We start from the raw sequence: 15,592 nt of genomic DNA on the forward strand, positions 1-15,592 counted from the left end.
CCTCCTGTACCCTAACACCCTCCCAGACCCCACACTCCCAACCTCCTGCCCTGAGCCCCTTCCCACACTCCAGTCCCCTTGGTGCCAGCCTGGAGCCCGCTCCTGAATCTGAAAGCCCTCATCCCCAGCCACACCCTAGAGTCCACAACCCCAGTCAGAGCCCTCACCCTGCCCCAATCCACAGCCCCCTCCTGCACTCTGAATCCCTCATTTTTGGCCCTACCCCAGAGCCTAGGGGGCCCCACAAACTCTAATAGTCCCAGGCCCCCAGAAGAGTTAATTGTGGACCTGTGCCCACTTGAATTTCCTCCACGTGCCCCTAGGGGCCTGCCCCACAGTCTGAAGACCTCTGAACTAGAGGATCCAGTCATCCCTTCTGGTCTTAAACAGTAAGACTCTTTAACTGTATTGCTTATCAATTTTTCAAATTAACTTTTAGTGTGAAATTCATCCTCTCTAGTCTTTCCCCATGTTTTATAAAGATATATTAAAGTTGACCCCCCGCCCCCCACACACATCTTCCCAAAAGACTGATAATAATAACCAAGTAAGCAAACTAAAAGGCTTCGTACTGCAGCAATGTTAAGTTAAATTTAAAATCAAACACCTCCACCACTGCTACACAAATTCCCACGTTAGAATCCAAAGAGGTACAAGAAGTTTCTTGTCATAGGAAGGATAATGACACTTACTTATTTCTTTATCTCGTTTGTCTAAAAATGAGAGAGAAATAAATAGATATTTTTGTTAGGTGTTTCCCTTTCCTTATGTTTTATTTCTCTTTATCATCAATATGACAGTGAAGGCTGAGAGAAATCAACCTCCTTTTCAGGACATCAGAGAAGAGGATCCAGGGCTCTCTTCTGCTCTTAAACTCAGTGACTCTATTGCTTATCAGTTTTTCAAATTAGATTTTGGTGTGAAATCTACCCAATTTAGCACTTCCCCACATTATATACAATTACATTAAACCCCACAAGAAAGAATAATAATAAAAAGCAAGTAAGCAAACAAGGGCGTTTGTATTGCAACAAAATTGTAAAAGTTAAAGTTAATATCAAATAACTCCAAACCATTTAAACAAACTCCCACATGAAGATCCAATTCCCGGCCCCATCAAAAAATAATCCTTTTCAGAGTGTGGATAATGACACTTACCGATTTCTATATCTCGTTTGCCTAAAAATTAAACAGACAGACACATAATATTTGTCAGGTGTTTTCCTTTTTTTATGGTTTATTTCTCTTTATCATCACTGTGACAGGTAAGACGGATTATTTCTATTCAATCTCTTCTTCAGGAAATCAGACAAGACCAGTGGTGCCCAAACTTTTCCGATCACTCCCCCCTTGCAGTAATGAAATCTGTCGGCGCCCCCCCTTCCGTTACTGCACAGTTGACTCAGCAGAGGTGCTTGGGCTGAAGGGGGAGCTGGGGGCAGAACTGGGGATGGGGGAGGAGCTGGGGCTAGAGGCAGAGCTGGCCTGGGGGAGGGGAGGGAATTTGGTAGGAACTGACCTGGGGGCGGAGCAGGGGGAGGACTGGAACTGTGGCAGGAGCCGGAGCTTAGTGGGGGGCAGGGGGCGGAGCGCAGCTGCAGATGGGATTGGATCTGGGCTGGGGGCAGAGCGGGGCTGGGTGGGGCTCCCTCCCCTCTCCCCATGAGGGCTGGCAGGGACCCTGCCTTGCACCTGTTCAGGGCTGGTTTAAGAGAGGGGATTTAGGGGCTGGAGGCCAGGGCCCCAGGCAAAGGGGGGCCCCCGCAAAAAGATCTCCAGACCGCCAAAAGTGTAGATCTTTTTGCAGGGCCGCCTTAGCCCAGGGCTGTGGGCTGCAGCCACTGAAGCCCCTGCATTCCAGCGCAGCCCGGCGTTGGCGGGGAGGCGGCTCTACACGCTGGCATGTCATTCCCCCCTCCCCTCGGCTGGAGCTGCGCGTGCCAGGAAGCTCAGTCCCACAGGCTTCCTTGACTTGCAGACACCGCCCCCGCAGCTCCCATTGGCCAGGAATCACAGCCAATGGGAGCTGTGTGGGTGGTGCCTGCAGGCGAGCACAGGACAGAGCATGGAGCCACGTGCCCCCCCTCCCCAGGGCCTGCACCACCAAAGGGGAGCTGTCCCAGGTAAGCGCCCCGCACCACAACCTCCTGCCCCAGCCCTGAGCCCTCTCCTGCACCCTAACTCCCTCCCAGACCCCACCCTCCCAACCTCCTGCACTGAGCCCCTTCCCACGCCTTAACTCCCTCCCAGACCCCATCCCCACCCCAGCCCTGAGCCTCCTCCTGCACCCTAACTCCCTCCCAGACCCCACACTCCCAACCTCCTGCCCTGAGCCCCTTCCCACACTCCAGTCCCCTTGGTGCCAGCCTGGAGCCCGCTCCTGAATCTGAAAGCCCTCATCCCCAGCCACACCCTAGAGTCCACAACCCCAGTCAGAGCCCTCACCCTGCCCCAATCCACAGCCCCCTCCTGCACTCTGAATCCCTCATTTTTGGCCCTACCCCAGAGCCTAGGGGGCCCCACAAACTCTAATAGTCCCAGGCCCCCAGAAGAGTTAATTGTGGACCTGTGCCCACTTGAATTTCCTCCACGTGCCCCTAGGGGCCTGCCCCACAGTCTGAAGACCTCTGAACTAGAGGATCCAGTCATCCCTTCTGGTCTTAAACAGTAAGACTCTTTAACTGTATTGCTTATCAATTTTTCAAATTAACTTTTAGTGTGAAATTCATCCTCTCTAGTCTTTCCCCATGTTTTATAAAGATATATTAAAGTTGACCCCCCGCCCCCCACACACATCTTCCCAAAAGACTGATAATAATAACCAAGTAAGCAAACTAAAAGGCTTCGTACTGCAGCAATGTTAAGTTAAATTTAAAATCAAACACCTCCACCACTGCTACACAAATTCCCACATTAGAATCCAAAGAGGTACAAGAAGTTTCTTGTCATAGGAAGGATAATGACACTTACTTATTTCTTTATCTCGTTTGTCTAAAAATGAGAGAGAAATAAATAGATATTTTTGTTAGGTGTTTCCCTTTCCTTATGTTTTATTTCTCTTTATCATCAATATGACAGTGAAGGCTGAGAGAAATCAACCTCCTTTTCAGGACATCAGAGAAGAGGATCCAGGGCTCTCTTCTGCTCTTAAACTCAGTGACTCTATTGCTTATCAGTTTTTCAAATTAGATTTTGGTGTGAAATCTACCCAATTTAGCACTTCCCCACATTATATACAATTACATTAAACCCCACAAGAAAGAATAATAATAAAAAGCAAGTAAGCAAACAAGGGCGTTTGTATTGCAACAAAATTGTAAAAGTTAAAGTTAATATCAAATAACTCCAAACCATTTAAACAAACTCCCACATGAAGATCCAATTCCCGGCCCCATCAAAAAATAATCCTTTTCAGAGTGTGGATAATGACACTTACCGATTTCTATATCTCGTTTGCCTAAAAATTAAACAGACAGACACATAATATTTGTCAGGTGTTTTCCTTTTTTTATGGTTTATTTCTCTTTATCATCACTGTGACAGGTAAGACGGATTATTTCTATTCAATCTCTTCTTCAGGAAATCAGACAAGACCAGTGGTGCCCAAACTTTTCCGATCACTCCCCCCTTGCAGTAATGAAATCTGTCGGCGCCCCCCCTTCCGTTACTGCACAGTTGACTCAGCAGAGGTGCTTGGGCTGAAGGGGGAGCTGGGGGCAGAACTGGGGATGGGGGAGGAGCTGGGGCTAGAGGCAGAGCTGGCCTGGGGGAGGGGAGGGAATTTGGTAGGAACTGACCTGGGGGCGGAGCAGGGGGAGGACTGGAACTGTGGCAGGAGCCGGAGCTTAGTGGGGGGCAGGGGGCGGAGCGCAGCTGCAGATGGGATTGGATCTGGGCTGGGGGCAGAGCGGGGCTGGGTGGGGCTCCCTCCCCTCTCCCCATGAGGGCTGGCAGGGACCCTGCCTTGCACCTGTTCAGGGCTGGTTTAAGAGAGGGGATTTAGGGGCTGGAGGCCAGGGCCCCAGGCAAAGGGGGGCCCCCGCAAAAAGATCTCCAGACCGCCAAAAGTGTAGATCTTTTTGCAGGGCCGCCTTAGCCCAGGGCTGTGGGCTGCAGCCACTGAAGCCCCTGCATTCCAGCGCAGCCCGGCGTTGGCGGGGAGGCGGCTCTACACGCTGGCATGTCATTCCCCCCTCCCCTCGGCTGGAGCTGCGCGTGCCAGGAAGCTCAGTCCCACAGGCTTCCTTGACTTGCAGACACCGCCCCCGCAGCTCCCATTGGCCAGGAATCACAGCCAATGGGAGCTGTGTGGGTGGTGCCTGCAGGCGAGCACAGGACAGAGCATGGAGCCACGTGCCCCCCCTCCCCAGGGCCTGCACCACCAAAGGGGAGCTGTCCCAGGTAAGCGCCCCGCACCACAACCTCCTGCCCCAGCCCTGAGCCCTCTCCTGCACCCTAACTCCCTCCCAGACCCCACCCTCCCAACCTCCTGCACTGAGCCCCTTCCCACGCCTTAACTCCCTCCCAGACCCCAGCCCTGAGCCCCCTCCTGTACCCTAACACCCTCCCAGACCCCACACTCCCAACCTCCTGCCCTGAGCCCCTTCCCACACTCCAGTCCCCTTGGTGCCAGCCTGGAGCCCGCTCCTGAATCTGAAAGCCCTCATCCCCAGCCACACCCTAGAGTCCACAACCCCAGTCAGAGCCCTCACCCTGCCCCAATCCACAGCCCCCTCCTGCACTCTGAATCCCTCATTTTTGGCCCTACCCCAGAGCCTAGGGGGCCCCACAAACTCTAATAGTCCCAGGCCCCCAGAAGAGTTAATTGTGGACCTGTGCCCACTTGAATTTCCTCCACGTGCCCCTAGGGGCCTGCCCCACAGTCTGAAGACCTCTGAACTAGAGGATCCAGTCATCCCTTCTGGTCTTAAACAGTAAGACTCTTTAACTGTATTGCTTATCAATTTTTCAAATTAACTTTTAGTGTGAAATTCATCCTCTCTAGTCTTTCCCCATGTTTTATAAAGATATATTAAAGTTGACCCCCCGCCCCCCACACACATCTTCCCAAAAGACTGATAATAATAACCAAGTAAGCAAACTAAAAGGCTTCGTACTGCAGCAATGTTAAGTTAAATTTAAAATCAAACACCTCCACCACTGCTACACAAATTCCCACGTTAGAATCCAAAGAGGTACAAGAAGTTTCTTGTCATAGGAAGGATAATGACACTTACTTATTTCTTTATCTCGTTTGTCTAAAAATGAGAGAGAAATAAATAGATATTTTTGTTAGGTGTTTCCCTTTCCTTATGTTTTATTTCTCTTTATCATCAATATGACAGTGAAGGCTGAGAGAAATCAACCTCCTTTTCAGGACATCAGAGAAGAGGATCCAGGGCTCTCTTCTGCTCTTAAACTCAGTGACTCTATTGCTTATCAGTTTTTCAAATTAGATTTTGGTGTGAAATCTACCCAATTTAGCACTTCCCCACATTATATACAATTACATTAAACCCCACAAGAAAGAATAATAATAAAAAGCAAGTAAGCAAACAAGGGCGTTTGTATTGCAACAAAATTGTAAAAGTTAAAGTTAATATCAAATAACTCCAAACCATTTAAACAAACTCCCACATGAAGATCCAATTCCCGGCCCCATCAAAAAATAATCCTTTTCAGAGTGTGGATAATGACACTTACCGATTTCTATATCTCGTTTGCCTAAAAATTAAACAGACAGACACATAATATTTGTCAGGTGTTTTCCTTTTTTTATGGTTTATTTCTCTTTATCATCACTGTGACAGGTAAGACGGATTATTTCTATTCAATCTCTTCTTCAGGAAATCAGACAAGACCAGTGGTGCCCAAACTTTTCCGATCACTCCCCCCTTGCAGTAATGAAATCTGTCGGCGCCCCCCCTTCCGTTACTGCACAGTTGACTCAGCAGAGGTGCTTGGGCTGAAGGGGGAGCTGGGGGCAGAACTGGGGATGGGGGAGGAGCTGGGGCTAGAGGCAGAGCTGGCCTGGGGGAGGGGAGGGAATTTGGTAGGAACTGACCTGGGGGCGGAGCAGGGGGAGGACTGGAACTGTGGCAGGAGCCGGAGCTTAGTGGGGGGCAGGGGGCGGAGCGCAGCTGCAGATGGGATTGGATCTGGGCTGGGGGCAGAGCGGGGCTGGGTGGGGCTCCCTCCCCTCTCCCCATGAGGGCTGGCAGGGACCCTGCCTTGCACCTGTTCAGGGCTGGTTTAAGAGAGGGGATTTAGGGGCTGGAGGCCAGGGCCCCAGGCAAAGGGGGGCCCCCGCAAAAAGATCTCCAGACCGCCAAAAGTGTAGATCTTTTTGCAGGGCCGCCTTAGCCCAGGGCTGTGGGCTGCAGCCACTGAAGCCCCTGCATTCCAGCGCAGCCCGGCGTTGGCGGGGAGGCGGCTCTACACGCTGGCATGTCATTCCCCCCTCCCCTCGGCTGGAGCTGCGCGTGCCAGGAAGCTCAGTCCCACAGGCTTCCTTGACTTGCAGACACCGCCCCCGCAGCTCCCATTGGCCAGGAATCACAGCCAATGGGAGCTGTGTGGGTGGTGCCTGCAGGCGAGCACAGGACAGAGCATGGAGCCACGTGCCCCCCCTCCCCAGGGCCTGCACCACCAAAGGGGAGCTGTCCCAGGTAAGCGCCCCGCACCACAACCTCCTGCCCCAGCCCTGAGCCCTCTCCTGCACCCTAACTCCCTCCCAGACCCCACCCTCCCAACCTCCTGCACTGAGCCCCTTCCCACGCCTTAACTCCCTCCCAGACCCCATCCCCACCCCAGCCCTGAGCCTCCTCCTGCACCCTAACTCCCTCCCAGACCCCACACTCCCAACCTCCTGCACTGAGCCCCTTCCCACGCCTTAACTCCCTCCCAGACCCCATCCCCACCCCAGCCCTGAGCCCCCTCCTGCACCCTAACTCCCTCCCAGACCCCACACTCCCAACCTCCTGCCCTGAGCCCTCTCCCACACTCCAATCTCCTTGGCGCCAGCCTGGAGCCCCCTCCTGCATCTGAAAGCCCTCATCCCCAGCCACACCCTAGAGTCCACAACCCTAGTCAGAGCCCTCACCCCCTTCCACACCCACACCCTGCCCCAATCCACAGCCCCCTCCTGCACTCTGAATCCCTCATTTTTAGCCGTACCCCAGAGCCTAGGGGGCCCCACAAACTCTAATAGTCCCCGGCCCCCAGAAGAGTTAATCCGGCCCTGCGCCCGCTTGAAGATTCCTCCACGTGCCCCTAGGGGCCTGCCCCACAGTCTGCAGACCTCTGAACTAGAGGATCCAGTCATCCCTTCTGGTTTTAAACACTATGACTCTATAACTGTATTGCTTTTCAATTTTTCAAATTAGCTTTTGGTGTGAAATTCATCCTCTCTAGTCTTTCCCCATGTTTTATAAAGCTATATTGAAGTTGACGCCCCCACACACACACACCTTCCCAAAAGCCTGATAATAATAACCAAGTTAGCAAACTAAAAGGCTTCGTACTGCAGCAATGTTAAGTTAAATTTAAAATCAAACACCTCCACCACTGCTACACAAACTCCCACATTAGAATCCAAACTGGTACTAAAAGTTTCTTGTCATAGGAAGGATAATGATACTTACTTATTTCTTTATCTCGTTTGTCTAAAAATGAGAGCGAAATAAATAGATATTTTTGTTAGGTGTTTCCCTTTCCTTATATTTTATTTCTCTTTATCATCAGTATGACAATGAAGGCTGAGGGAAATCAACCTCCTTTTCAGGACATCAGAGAAGAGGATCCAGGGCTCTCTTCTGCTCTTAAACTCTGTGACTCCATTGCTTATCAGTTTTTCAAATTAGATTTTGGTGTGAAATCTACCCAAATTAGAGCTTCTCCACATTTTATACAATTACATTAAACCCCACAAGAAAGTATAATAATAAAAAGCAAGTAAACAAACAAGGGTTTCGTATTGTAACAAAATTGTAAAAGTTAAATTTAAGATCAAACAACTCCAAACCATTTAAACCAACTCCCACATGAAGATCCAATTACCAAAAAAAAAAAAAAAAAAAAATCCTTTTCAGAGGACGGATTATGACACTTACCAATTTCTATATCTCGTTTGCCCAAAAATTAAACAGAAATACCCATATTGTTGGTTAGGAGTTTCCCTTTTCTTATCTTTTATTTCTCATTATCATCAATATGACAGTTAAGACTGAGAGATTATTTCTCTTCAAATTCCTCTTACGGAGATCAGACTAGACCAGTGGTGCCCAAACTTTTCCTGTCACGAGTCCCACTTACCAGTAGTAGCGTCTCTCTCAGCCCCTCCTCCCCCCTCCATTACATCACAGTTGGCTGAATCCAGGAGCTTGGGCTGAAAGCAGAGCTGGGGATAAGGGAAGAGCTGGAAATAGAGGGCTGGGAGTGGCGAGGGATTGTGGGCAGAGTTGGGCTGGAGGCAGGGCAGGCGGGGAGTGGAGCTGCAATTGGGTGGGAGCTGGGCTGAGGGAAAAGTGGAGCATTCTTCTTCTTTTTTTAGGACCAGATCAGCAGATCACACGTTCTTTTTATGTTAAATTTCTAAATTGCCCTTATTTATTTATTAGAATAAAATCTTTACAGTATATCTCTCCCTCTGATATTTACCTTTCATTTTAAAGAGAGAAACAGTGAGGCCAATGAAAACAAACAAAACCACCAGGGTCACAATCAGCGCCACCATCCAGGGATTTACCCTCGGGAAAAAGGGATCTGAAAAAGAAAACACCCAAGGCTTGCCTTAGTTTGGAAGTGGTGACTAAAAGCAGATTTTTTTTTTCAAACAAATACATAAATAGTGCCCAGCAGGATTTGTGTGAGCTAAGAGTGAAAGAATGGCCATGCCCACATGACACAAAAGACCAGAAACTGATTTTAAATATGGCTCCAATCAACACAGCTTTACCACTCATTTATCCTTGAAAACACAGCCCTGATTTGATTCATTGCTACTCAGAGTGCCATAGAGATCAGGGGCAAATTCTCTGCTCATAAAACCCCATTGATTCCAATAGGCTTATACCAGAAAAGGATTTGGCCCTTAACAGTAAGCAATATTCAGAAACTGCCAGATTAATTAGCATATTTTTGAAAAATCCACTGTTACCTCCTAATATTGGGAAAAACCATAATCACAATTTGTCCAAGCACTTGTGCAGCAAATTAACTAATTTCCATTTGCTCTTCTTGTGTTCACAGTGATTCGGTCATCTAAACAGGATGGAATTTTCAAATGTGCCTGGTGTCTTTTCCACACATGGTTTGTGCTCTGATTTAGTGAACCTGGGCCAACCCTCTTATGGAGTCATTCTTAAATTGGTTCAAGAGTTGACGACATATCAGGGTTGCACCAATTTAAATAAATTGATGCACAAAACCTTAAATCATAAATCAGCTTCATAGCTCTCTATCTCCATTTAGTTAAAGTCGATAAAAAATTGACTGAAACTAAATCTATTAAGGGCACTCTGAAATTTATACAAGGTGTTTTCACACAAGCGGATAGCATTGCTTAACTAGTTAATCAGTGCATCTTTTGTGTGTAGACAAGGGGTAAAATGAGTCCTCTAGTGGATCCAGACCAAAGTAATTAAGGAGCACAAGTCCCACTGAAGATCAGAAAAACAATATCACATGACTTAGGTGACATTTCACACAAGTAATGAAGTTGGGAAGTGAACAGATCACTAGAGCCCTGCGTGGATACAAAATTGGTATCCGCATCCAATCTGCAAACCCCCCAAAATGATGAGGGTATCTGCGAATATATATCTGTGGGTTTACAGGGCTCTACAGATCACAATCAAGCCAGAGTACAAAATTTATCACATTCCAAAAAATTAAGGTGAATTTAAGGTTACAGGAACCTACTGAATCAGTGGATTGAGTGAAAATTTCCTCTAAAAATGTGTATAGTCTAAATACTCACAATTAAGGGGATCAAGTTCCCTAAACTGTGACCCTGTAAAGATACCAGCCTCCCATATTCTGTGTTTGTACGTGGATTATGAAATATCCACCACAGATATTTCCGTTCTTTTCTTCCTATATTTTGTTTGGTTTCTAGTGGTGGTGAGTTCAGTGTGGGATTTGGATGGTGACTGACCTGCTATATAAACTGCTGATTCCTTTTCTTGATTGAGAACGGTGTTCCTGATGCAACAGGACAAGTTTTGGTTTGAATGTTCTGTTACAATGAGAGCAGTTTCTGTTTCAAACAGAAACTGTTTGATCCGTTTGCTTTGATTTATAATCTATCTTTCTGTAGTTAATAAATCTCTTTTTTTTTTTTTTAAATTTAATGTAAAACAGTGTGGTTTGAGTGAAGTGTTCGGGCAAAATCTCAGCTCAGTTAACAAAGATTTTGTGCATATTCCTCTCCACACTGAGGGAGGGGAAAACTGGGTAATTGTAAAAAGAAAAGGAGTACTTGTGGCACCTTAGAGACTAACCAATTTATTTGAGCATGAGCTTTCGTGAGCTACAGCTCACTTCATCAGATGTTTTAAGGGGATCAAGTTCCCTAAACTGTGACCCTGTAAAGACACCAGCCTCCCATATTCTGTGTTTGTACGTGGATTATGAAATATCCACCACAGATATTTCCGTTCTTTTCTTCCTATATTTTGTTTGGTTTCTAGTGGTGGTGAGTTCAGTGTGGGATTTGGATGGTGACTGACCTGCTATATAAACTGCTGATTCCTTTTCTTGATTGAGAACGGTGTTCCTGATGCAACAGGACAAGTTTTGGTTTGAATGTTCTGTTACAATGAGAGCAGTTTCTGTTTCAAACAGAAACTGTTTGATCCGTTTGCTTTGATTTATAATCTATCTTTCTGTAGTTAATAAATCTCTTTTTTTTTTTTTAAATTTAATGTAAAACAGTGTGGTTTGAGTGAAGTATTCGGGCAAAATCTCTTTACTGGTCAGGCTTTTGACCAGGGTGGGTCCTAGGTTGGGGTGCTGGGGTGTGTTTTGGCTGAAGCCTCGCTATTGTTGGTCCATGAGTGCCTGGCCAGATGCATTCATGAACACAGCTGGGTGTGGTCCCGCCTCTGGATGTTGGTGTGAGTGCAAGTGTTGAGGGCTTTACAGCTTGCCATAATGTCACAGTGCAAGAGGGAACCCAGATTGGTGAGACAGAGGTCTCAGCTGTACCCCAGTTCCCGGTGGTACCTGGGGGGAACCCATCACCCCCACCCCCACCATCACCATTATACAGTGTCAGCAAATAAGAACACTGCATTTGATTTTAACTACACCCCGAAGCAACAACCAACCCATCAGAAGGCCACAAATGTCTGTCAGTCCTACCTTAGCCACACATCCTAGAAATGACTGCAGAGCAACTGGAAGGCCATAGTTGTCAAGAAGTCCTTTCCCTCTTAACTGAAGACTCCTTTTGGGAGTCAATCAAGATTGGGCAAGAAAGTGCCTTGGCCATCCTGAAAATGTGTTTAATAACATGTTGGGAAAGTTTTCAGCATATTTTCCCAAGTATGAAAGTGGCTGTTTGCTGAAATTTAGATATGCTGTGTTATTGTAAAATATTTCACAAGCAGGGAGTCACAGTTGTTGTAATAGGAAAGACCACACAAAGCTAAAACTGACACAAGGCACTGACCTGCTACCCGCAGTTCCAATACGGCTTCTTCATAAAAAGTACCATCTTGAACAAAGCAGTGGTATTGTCCTTCATCAGAGGGTCTGATATTGAGAATCCTCAAGGGAACATTTCCATCTGTGAGTCCGGCTTTCAAAAGCTCTGTCCTTCCCCGATACTCTGGCACCTGCCCTTCATACTGATCCTTCCCATCACGGTACAGGTGCACAATGGTTGAAACCGCAGAGCGGAACCATCTCACCTCCATGTTTGCAGCGCTCATCCGGGGGGACAGGTGACAGGGTAACACAGTTTCCTGACCCAGGATGGCAGTGACAGGGTCACGAGGTCCAATCACTGTGAACTTTGCTGGAAATCCACCAGGACAACAAAAACAACAAAAAGCAGGTCAGAGGAAAATGTCAATTTGATATGAAGGACACAGTCAAGAGGTTCCATTTCAGATAAACTTTCCAAAAACTTCAGCCAGCGACAGACACCTGGCATGGAACATTTCAGCCTGAATGCCTAAGAGAAAGCAGCGCTCATGGGCAGTTGGACTGGGGCTCTGTTATAAGAATACTCAGCCTGTGTGTATGGCACAGCACACAGCACTGAGATGGGGCATGGAGCTGATAACAGGCAAGCTTGGTGCGTGACCCAGACACAGATCATGGGACGGAGAGTGGGGAGCTGAGAATTGGTAGGTTCAGTGCATGACAGAGGCACACAGTGCTGACATGGGGTGAGAAGCTGAAGACAAGTGTATTCAGTCCATGTCACAGTCACACATCAGAGAAACTGAGGCAGAGAGCTGAGTATGGACATGCTCAGTGTATAGTTGAAATAAACTTACTATTCAACATCCCGTTTTTCTGAGTGCTCTCAAATTGACACGCTTACTGACATTGCCATGAAATTTGCTGGGCCTCAGCAGGAATAAGAGTAGGGTTGGTGAGCCATATTTGGTGTTCTTTCACCAAGGTGTTCCTGAGGCATGGCCCTATTGCTAGAGCCAATTTGGGGGCTATTATGGTTCAATACTTCACATGCTCAAGAGACCAAATAACCAGACTTTGTGAACATTATTGCCTAAAGACAAAACGGTGCACTTCGGAAACCAGACATCCATACCCTCCTCCTGGGAAGCAATTCTTATCTCACAGCATGCCCCCACAAACCCACTTATACCGTGGCTGTTTACAAGTGAAAAAGCACTTTATACGTCACCTGGGACCCAACCCATCAGTTCCTTAACTTGTTGTTCGGTACCTTCCTTAACCCCTTTTTTTTGGATACCACATTCCAAACCAGGTGGGTGTAGAGGTACATCCCAACCACTGCTAGGATACACCTTTCATGGCCTTGATAGGCTTCCTATTTTCTATTGTGAACACTAACTTCAGAATTGTAAAGTGGGATATTCAATATCAGTGAACAGAATTGTGGGGAGAACATAAAACATTCAAGTTAACTTCCCAACTCTCTCCCTCTCTCTCTCCCATATGTATATTATGGGACTACTGTGCATATAATGCCTAATAATACAGTGTGTACTACACCTAACATGTATGGATTAGCTAACAGGCCCAATTAAAAAAAAGTCACGCAACATCATTATATTCTGGTTTTTCTTTTGTTTTTGTGCACATTAGTCTCAAATTATGGCTCTGATCTTTTTGGTTTTTTTTTACATCTGAAACCCACTAAGTTATTTGATTTTCTTATTTCTTATTCTTATTATTAAACTCTTCAATAAGTGTCCTCCGAATTCCCTGGGCATCTTTGACAATCTTTTAAAAATACTTGTGTGAAGAAACAGACCTGTGCACTGTCCCAGGAGCAAATAAAATCACCCAGGAGCAACACAATCAGGGCAAAAATTGAATAATGAAGGTGCTGATCTTGCTGTGGGGTGAAGTTTATACACTGTGAGTTGTTACACTGACTTTGAGTGAAGCATGTTGTTAAGGCACTTCAGGGGCTTAAATTAATCCCCTAAGATTCAGCAGACACAGTGCGGATTCCTACCTGATTCCATCTTGTGAACATAAGAAGTAAGGAAGAAAACAATAAACCCAGGGAGAGGAGAGCTGGCTCTGGAGCTGTGGCAGAATGAGAGAACCTTCATCTTCTTCACTGTAACTTGACCTAGAAAACAGGAAGAAGGAGGAAAAAACTTTCCATAGTGAGCATAACACTGACTAACATTAAATTATTAAAAAGTCAAACATTAAAGAAGGCACAGTGAATAAAAAAGGGACAAATGCATTGTTAAGTGAACTCCCTCATATTTGGAGTGAGAACAGCCATTGCATTAAAATGGAAAGTGTGTTTCCTTTATGGGCCTGATTTTTTCCCATCTCTACAAAATCCACATTAAAAAAAGAAAGTCAGAACAGTGGAGGAGTTGGCAGTAATTCCATCAATGGAGAAAAAAGTTTTAAGGAATGAGAAAGTGTGTGTGTGTGAGAGAGAAAGATTCGTGTGTTGTCTTGTGTTGTCTGCAGTGGCACTTGAACAGTTTTTAAAGTGTGGGTGCTGAAAGCCAGTGAAACTCCCCCAAACTTTTCACCTCATGCCCCCCTTACCCCTCTCCATGGCCTCCGCCCCCTCCCCTCAGAGCTGGGGCTGGGACCAGGGCTGTGTCTCCAGGGGTGCAGGGACACAGACAGGGGCCAAGGGGCTGAGGCTGGTGGCGGACATGGGGCCAAGAGTGGGAAACTGCCACGTCAGCAGAGGCAGAAAACTAGACTGATGGCCGCTGGGTTTGGTGCAGGAAATTTTCTGTATTCAAAATAGAGGAAGTTACAGATCTCTCCCAAGAACAGTCTTGGACCCACTGCTCTTGAATAAAATTCAGCAAAACAAAGAAATGACGAATTCAACAAGCTGTAAAAGTCTCGTGTTACATTGCTGTGAAAACAATCCGCAATGTATGTGACAGTCCCTCACTTTGAACGTAGATGTACTGTCAAGTTCCCAGAAAGAGAGAAACAAATTCTCACAGGATTATTTACTCCTTGTGTTTTGAATAATCTGTCCCAGCAATAAGGCTGGTGCATTAGACGTTAGAAACAGTCCTTCTGGAGCAAATTAACCCACCTGGTTGGGTCTTCTGAGAAGTTTAACATCTCCCGGGTGTGGCCAGACTTGGCTCCTCTGGCTGGGACAGTCCCATGCTCGGTGCCTGTTCCCGTCGGTCACGGAGGCGGCTCAGCTCATTCTGGCGATCGAGGAGCTGCAGTTTTGTCTCGGGGCTTCTCCGGGGAAGGTTGTGAACAGAAACGGGGTTTGTTCCGATCGATAAACGTGCGCTGGGCTCGCAGCCTTCGCCCGGGGACAGTGAAAGTAAAACTGGAAATTGCCTCAGTCCAACCCCTGTCCCGGGGTGGGGGTGGGGGGGGAGAGTCTCCTCTTAAAGACACAGCCCCAGTCCCACAGGGCCGCCAGTGGGGGGGGGACCGGAACTTTATATTAAAATTTAACATAAAGGGACTTTGTTGTTGCGGGGGGGATTGTTGTTTTTGGTCGTTTTTTTTTCTATTTAGTTTATTAGATTCAGCAAAAGCAGGAAGCAGATTCTCTCTGAAATCAGGCCTGGATTCAGGTAACTGGGTCACCTGAACAGCGGACTCTCAGCCCAGTCCGGATTTCAAAAAGAGAAAAGCTTTTGCTGAATAATATAAACTAAATGGCAACCCCCCCCCCCCCCAGCCAACAACAAAGCCCCTTTTGTTAACATAAAGTGACAGTTTCCCACTGAAGATCATGACCTTCCAAAACAGCAAGGTCATCAGAAGTGATTTGCTCTGTTGTTGCCGCCTGCTGGCCCCGGTCTATGAGAGAGACAAGGTGAAGGATGTTTGATCTTTTACTGGATCAACTTCTGTTGGGGAAAGAGACAAGCTTTCCAGCAACACAGACCTAAAGAAGAGC

At 47.0% G+C, this 15,592-nt stretch overlaps 1 long non-coding RNA gene across 1 annotated transcript; it reads right to left on the bottom strand.

The window, feature by feature from the left end:
- Positions 1–7,386: 7,386 nt before the first annotated feature.
- LOC142069121 (uncharacterized) lies at positions 7,387–15,015 on the bottom strand. The gene is made up of 4 exons (XR_012664963.1): positions 14,759–15,015; positions 13,685–13,804; positions 11,675–12,022; positions 7,387–8,763 (listed from the first exon to the last, which is right to left on the bottom strand). It is a non-coding gene; the product is annotated as an uncharacterized LOC142069121 (long non-coding RNA).
- Between the last annotated feature and the right edge of the window lie 577 nt (positions 15,016–15,592).

This window comes from Caretta caretta, chromosome 14 (genome assembly GCF_965140235.1).
Source record: "Caretta caretta isolate rCarCar2 chromosome 14, rCarCar1.hap1, whole genome shotgun sequence".
Taxonomy (NCBI): Eukaryota; Metazoa; Chordata; order Testudines; family Cheloniidae; genus Caretta; species Caretta caretta.